This window comes from Nicotiana tabacum, chromosome 8 (genome assembly GCF_000715075.1).
Source record: "Nicotiana tabacum cultivar K326 chromosome 8, ASM71507v2, whole genome shotgun sequence".
In the NCBI taxonomy this organism is placed as follows: domain Eukaryota; kingdom Viridiplantae; phylum Streptophyta; class Magnoliopsida; order Solanales; family Solanaceae; genus Nicotiana; species Nicotiana tabacum.
The window spans coordinates 30,539,952-30,547,527 of NC_134087.1; the positions used below are offsets into that span (position 1 = coordinate 30,539,952).

The 7,576-nt window shown below is 36.1% G+C and overlaps 1 long non-coding RNA gene across 1 annotated transcript; it reads right to left on the reverse strand.

Annotated features, from left to right (window-relative positions):
- Positions 1-407: 407 nt before the first annotated feature.
- LOC107765453 (uncharacterized) lies at positions 408-4,806 on the reverse strand. The gene is made up of 2 exons (XR_012693913.1): positions 4,065-4,806; positions 408-1,999 (listed from the first exon to the last, which is right to left on the reverse strand). It is a non-coding gene; the product is annotated as an uncharacterized LOC107765453 (long non-coding RNA).
- Positions 4,807-7,576: the final 2,770 nt, after the last annotated feature.

Below are 7,576 nucleotides of genomic sequence, written 5' to 3' on the forward strand. Positions count from 1 at the left end.
GCCTTCAAAACATGTCAAGTGCAAACAACACAATTAAACAGAGATTTGTAGCCTCTTCTGATGGTGCTGGACTTGACAATTATATTCACACATTTGCTTTTTCATTTGTCATTTCTAAAGCAACGTCGGGCGACACTCTCACCCTCATTATCATGAACAACCCTCATGCCAATTTGGCGAATCTTGCTTTTAACGGTTTTCTTTGTGTTTTACTTGCCCTAGTTCCACATGACTCGAGCTCCGAATAATCTCAAACCGTCCTTATTTCTTTTAAACGTTCTGATCACCTTTCCGGGGTTTTATGATTAACTTTTAAGATTAGGCCCAAACCGTGTGCGCATGTCATGTCACGAGAATCGGCGCTGAACAAAAATGATAAAAGGACTAAACAAAAAGATGACTGGAAATAATAAAAGACCGGATTTTGCATTAGACTACCGGTGAAATGGTTTGAACAACAAAACAAACAAAAACAAACCAGAATAAAATCCTAAAACAACCTGGACAAAACTTAAACAAACCGCTATGACAAAATGGAAAGATAAGAAAGTTTGACACAAGACAATATCCGAATTACAACCCTAATAATTTGGACAACAGAAATGACAACAAAATAAGCCACCAAAAGCTTCTCTCTTGCTAACCAAGGAACGGAGCGTCCTCCCACTTTATCAAAATTGGCATCTTAGCCACTGAGCTTCGCATCAGTATTGTCCAGACCATTGTCAACTTCAATATCATCAACCTTAGTCAACAATTCCCCAATAGGATTCGAGTGCTTCTGTCATCAGGCCTGATCCCCGCACAGTGTGTATCATGATGTGCAGGTAAAGGATTCCGCGCGATATTCTGAGTGTCATTGTCCGGCTTACCACAAACCAACCACCTTAACTTTCTTTGCGATTCAAAACAAAACAGGTTAGAATGGACTCAGTCGGTCCTCATTATTAACAACATCTTTTTTTTCCTTCTTTTCTCTTTTTTTTTCTTTCTTTTTTTTCATTTTTTTTTCATTTCATTTTTTTTTTCATTTTTTTTTCATTTTTTTTTCATTTTTTGTTGTGGTCGAATCTTATGGAGATTGCCTACGTATCATGACCCTGCATGAATCAGACCTTGCGTAGTTCGGACCAATAAAAGATAAACAATAATAAACATTTTTTTTCAATTTTCATATTAAAACAAACTGGGTTTATTTTTTGCAAATGTGGCCCCTTCCAAATTTCACATGAATTTTGAGGCTGAGGAGGATTATTTTGTGACACTTTACAAACTTGTTCGTTCTTTTACGAAAATAGCCTTTCGACAACTAAAAGATACTCTAAGGCTATTTCGGCAAGAACGGTTTAAGACGCGGCCGAAGCTGGCTCGGCTTATTTTTGACTAAAAACCCAAACGGTATTCACCTGACGCGGCTTACAAAATATTTTTGTTTTTTTTTATTATTATTTTTTTTTTACAAATTTCTTTTTCAAGTTTTTTAAAAAAAAAAGAAAACTGAATAAATGACGAAAAAAATAAAATAATAATAATAAAAAAAACAAAAATATTTTGTAAGCCTGCAGATTCTACAAAATTATTGGCCTATTATGTTTGCCTAATATTTGCGGGCCTTTGTTATTAACAAAATTTAAAGATAGAAAAAAACTCAAATTGCTTCTATTTCAAAATTTGCAAATTCAAATCTAGAGTTTACTAACCTTCCCTCAAATTAAGTCGGTTTCCCATATTGAATATTTACTAACGATTTGAATGCGATTTTAAGCTAAAAAATTAACAAAGCCGAAACTAATACTTATGGTGTTCATACTGACACCCATCCACTAGTCCCGCAGTTTAATACTTCACATAATAAATACTTCTACCATTTACATAACATGAGACACATAATGAATATTTAACTAAAATGCGAATATTCTATAATTAAAAAAAACTTAAATCTTCCGGCCATTTCATTTCATCTTCAATACATATGTTGAAATGATTCAGAGTAATGTACCTGGTATTTGAATACAAAGAAAGGAAGAATAGGATCAGCAGCAATAGCAACAGCGCGGCAACAACAAACAATCAACAGTCAGAAAACCCAGTAGTAGACTTGAAAACCGAACAGAAATTCCAGCAACCACCCAATAAAGCAATAACAAAGGACCAACAGTTAACTCAAGAAACCAATTGAAAATCCCGGAAGCAAACAGTAGGCAGAAATCACACTCAGGAATATACGGAAAATAGTATTCAGATATTTTAGAAATCCTCTTCTTCAAGATTAAAAGTATGTTCTTATCTCCTCTTTAGTTCTGAAATTTTTTATCTCTCCCAAAAAATTCTCCCCTTTTAAGTGTCAAATGAGTCTCTTATATACCCAAAGCAAGACCCAATATTCTTCCACTAGGTGCACCCTTTAACTTTTATTATTACCCACTCTTTTACTTTAGTAAAAGTAGTCAACGTGGACCCCCCGTGTTCCCTCTTTTTGAAAAGTAGTCAAAGTGGACCCCCGTGTTCCCTCTTTTTGAAAAGAAGACATTATTACCCACATTTTCCTTTTTGTTTTTATTATTATGTCTGGTCCCCACCATAATTAATTAATTTGTACTTGGTTAATTCCCGTTTTACCCCTAAAACTACTGTTACGCCCCGATTCAAAAATCTGTTCAACTTCAAAATTATCTAAGAACTTAAAATTAAATTACCAGCTATAACCAATCCTTAATCCAGTTCAATCAACAAATTCAAACTTAAACTATGAACAACAAATCAACAATCGGAATTATTTTGACTGAACGACATTTTTAACAACACATATATTTCACATTAAATCACCGGATTAAGAACGAACTTCAACCAAAAGATGAGCACGAATTTAATCTAAGCTACTCAAACAAAGACGGATGATTCAAGCGATTAAACTAACATATTTCTATATTCCAACTTAATTCTTTTAAACGAATAAAAATAAACCGAAGAAGAAATAATCGATTGAATTTCAACTTGAATCTAACCATATTAAAATTAAACTAACAATTTCTTTTACAAACTAAACTAAAATTGAACTAACAATTTCTTTTACAAAAATAAATGAAATTAATATGAAACAAACCAAAATAAGTAATTAAATTTCAATTGATTATAACAACATAAAAATTAAACTAACGATTTCTTTTACAAAAACAAATAAAACACATGAAATAAACTGAAAAACAATTAATTAAATTTCAATTCGAATCTAACAACATTAAAATCAAACTAACAATTTCTTTTATAAATTAAACTAAAATTAAGCTAACAATTTCTTTTACATACTAACAATTTCAATTTGAATCTAACAACATTAAAATTAAACTAACAATTTCTTTTACAAATTAAACTAAAATTAAGCTAAGAAATTCTTTTACATACTAACAATTTCAACTTGAATTTAACAACATTAGACTTAAACTAACAATTTTCTTTTTGAATCTAACAACATTAAAATTAAACTAACGATTTTCTTTTGAATCCAACAACATTAAAATTAAACTAACAATTTCTTTTACCAATTAAAAGAAAATTAAGCTAACAAATTCTTTTACATACTAACAATTTCAACTTGAATTTAACAACATTAAAATTAAACTAACAATTTTCTTCTTGAATCTAACAACATTAAAATTAAACTAACGATTTTCTTTTGAATCCAACAACATTAAAATTAAACTAACAATTTCTTTTACCAATTAAAAGAAAATTAAGCTAACAAATTCTTTTACATACTAACAATTTCAACTTGAATTTAACAACATTAGAATTAAACTAACAATTTTCTTCTTGAATCTAACAACATTAAAATTAAACTAACAATTTCTTTTACAAAAATAAATAAAAGCACATGAAATAAACTGAAAAACTAATTAATCAAAGTTCCATTTGAATCTGAAAATTAAATCAACAAAACATATGAACAAACTAGAAAATTAATTCAACGATAAACATGAACAAAACAAGAATCGAACATTTAACGATTTTAGATCCGAGAATATCAAAACAAAAATACGGGCAACATGAAACTCAAATCTACTAACCGGATCGAAGCGACGACGAACTCGACCAAAAACATATCTGTCCGGAAACAATTATTGCATCAAAATGACTCGAATCTGCCCGGAAACTTAAACAATAGACGAAGCTCGACGGAGGGGCGTTTGGCGACGATGGGAACTGAAGCAGTAGCAGCCATACTGCTGAAACATTAGCGGCACGGCAGCAAGGTGGTGAAGAAGAAGAAGCAGCGGGCAGCAGCACCAAAGCTGGAAGAAGCGAAGCAACGGGCAGCAGCAATAGCGACAAAACGCAGCAGCAGCCGCGACGAGCAGCTGCAGCCATGGACGATGACGAAGCTGGAAGAAACAGAAGCAACGAGCAGCTGCAACACGGACGCAGCCATGGCAGCAACGAAAGCAGCGACAGTGGAGAAGAAGAAACAACGGGCAACAATACGACGGGATCTCGTGCTCGTTTGAAGAGCTTGGAGGCGCAGCCATGGCGAACAGCAGAGATGGGATCTTTTGATCATTTTAAAGAGCTGTAGATGCAGCCATGGCGGGCAGCATGTGACGAGGAAGAAGAAGCAAAGCAACGGACGCAATGGCAAGATCTTGAAGACGCAACCATGGCGGTCAAGAGAGGGAGATCAACGAGTTGTGTGTGTATGCGTCGCGTATGTGTGTGTATATGTGCTGTGTGTGACGTGAGGGAGAAGGGGTGTGAGGGGGAGGGGCTTCCATGGGAGAATATTTGGAGAAGAAGGAGAGAAAGAGAGGAAGAAGAAGAGAGAGGGGGGGGGGGGTTACGGGTAGTCTTAGGTTTTTCTTTTGATTTTTGTTTTTGTTTTGTTTTTTTTGTTTTTTTTTGTGAAAAATGAAAGAAAAAAAATGAAAATGGGGTTTGGGTCTTTTTTGGGTTATGGACTGGGTTGACCCAGTTCGAAATGGACTGGGTCGTTTGGGAAGATTGGGTCTCTTGGGCCTGTGACTTACAATTGAAGAAAAGGCCCAATCCGATCTCTTCTATTTTTATCTTTTTCTATTTATTCAATTTCCTAAATAATAATAAAGCTAGAATGCTAAGATTAAATTATAAAACCCAAAATTATCTGGAAATACTAATTAACTCTTAATAACAGTTAACACACAATTAAATAGCGACTAACGAGAAAATCACCCAATTTGGACATTAAGTGCTAAAAATGCAGAGTACATTATTTTTATGATTTTTTCACTTTGTAAACAAACTTAATTAAATACTAAACGCAAATGCGACATATTTTTTATATTTTTTATTAACCTAACAAATAAACATGCAAAGACAAAAATGCAAATAATTACACAGAAATGCCACGAAGAACACAAAAATTGCACACAAGGAAAATTATTTTATTTTGAATTTTTGGGAGTAATTCTTTCATAGGGCAAAAATCACGTGCTTACAGCTGCCCCTCTTTGCCTGAAGACACGAAGGGTTTTCGTGCAAAGATAAAACGAGCGATTTTTGCCCATCCGAGTACTCCGTGTGAAGCATTTTTTTGAAAAAGGTTTAACCGAACCTTTGCTTCAAAGGTTTCCTACATATCCCCGGCTAAAGGGGAATTATGTTAATGTAGTTCGGGAAGTTTTGGTAGCTGAGACTACCATGGGACTGCAATGTTACTGCTGTTGCACGCTATTACCACTGCTTATCGATCTCCTTGTTACACCGTGATTAAAAGAAAACAAGAGGCTAGGCTAGACTACGGATCATAAAATCTCATCTATCTTTAACTCGTTCTTGTTGCCCTGCTTTCTTGTCGGCTTGTGCTTCTTCTGGTGCCTTTCTTCCGAGAACTTGGGGATGAAACTGGCCTTTTGCTTTTCTGAATACCAGTTTTCATCATTTTGTTCGGTCCGTTGGGGATATGACCTCCTTCATTAAGCTTTTCGGTGGTTCCTCTGGGGATACGGCTTTCTTCATCAGATTTGTTATGCTGGGCATAATTTGATGTTCATAGGCCGTTTCTTTCAAGACGCGTCTTTCTTCCTTTTGACTCATGCGCTTGAATTTGTGTTGGGACCTCTTGTTGCAACCTTCTGTTTTCCGGTGCTGGGGATTTTTTATTATTTTCTGCTGGGGATTCCTGTTGTAACCTTCTGCATTCCGGTGGGTTACTGATTTCAAGATCTGCAGTATAAGACTGAAAAGTATTCCTCTCGTTATATAGGTGGGCGCCTGGACGCAAAAATATGAAATGTATGCCCGCATTATACTGGTGGGCGCCTAGGACATGAAATGAAAAACTGAAAGGTATGCCCGCATTATACTGGTGGGCGACCGAGGACATGAAATGAAAAAGATAGAAATGTATTCCCGCATTATACTGGTGGGCGCCTAGGACATGGAAATGAAAAACTGAAATGTATGCCCGCATTATACTGGTGGGCGACTGATGAAATGAAAAACTGAAAGGTATGCCCGCATTATACTGGTGGGCGACCGAGGACATGAAATGAAAAGACAGAAATGTATTCCCGCATTATACTGGTGGGCGCCTAGAACAGGAAATGAAAAACTGAAAGGTATGCCCGCATTATACTGGTGGGCGACCGAGGACATAAAATGAAAAGACAGAAATGTATTCCCGCATTATACTGGTGGGCGCCTAGAACAGGAAATGAAAAACTGAAAGGTATGTCCGCATTATACTGGTGGGCAACCAAGGACATGAAATGAAAAGACAGAAATGTATTCCCACATTATACTGGTGGGCGCCTAGAACAGGAAATGAAAAACTGAAAGGTATGCCCGCATTATACTGGTGGGCGACCGAGGACATGAAATGCAAAGATAGAAATGTATGCCCGTATTATACTGGTGGGCGACCGAGGACATGAAATGAAAAAACAGAAATGTATTCCCGCATTATACTGGTGGGCGCCTAGGACAGGAAATGAAAAACTGAAATGTGTTCTCTTGTTATACAGGTGGACGCCTAATGGTAAGTAATAACTTGAATTTGTTTCCTCGTGTCTCCGAGAAAATTTTCAACGGTGGCAGAAAATTTTCTGCCTCAGTTCTGGTGCTTTTCCTTGTGGCATGTTTTTCGCCATTAATAAGACTTCCTTTTCCTGCTTCAAATCAAAGAAAATTTGTTAGTTTTAAAACATGGTGAGTGGTCGTGCCACTCCTGCTGGGGATGGTTCCTCCCTTATTCCTGTTTGGCATTCCTAAAACTTGTAGGGATGATGTTATTCGCTGGGGATAACATTCTGCTGGGGATGGTTTTTCCATTTATCACTTCTCCGTTCTGTTTCTCGAAACTTGCTGGGGGTTATTTTGCTGAAAATGCATTTTCCTTTCCTCCCTTCCCGCTCTGCGTTGTCCGACTACCTCGAAACTTTGGTCGATAATCGGTCGGAGTTCTGCTGGGAATTCTCTTGGAACTTAGCCCACAATTTCTTCAACTTGTTGTTTTTCCGGTTCTTTCTGTGCTTTCCTTGCCATTTTAGACCAATATTATTCGGCCTTGCAATCAACGTCTTTTGTCTTATTGCCTTGTCTCTGG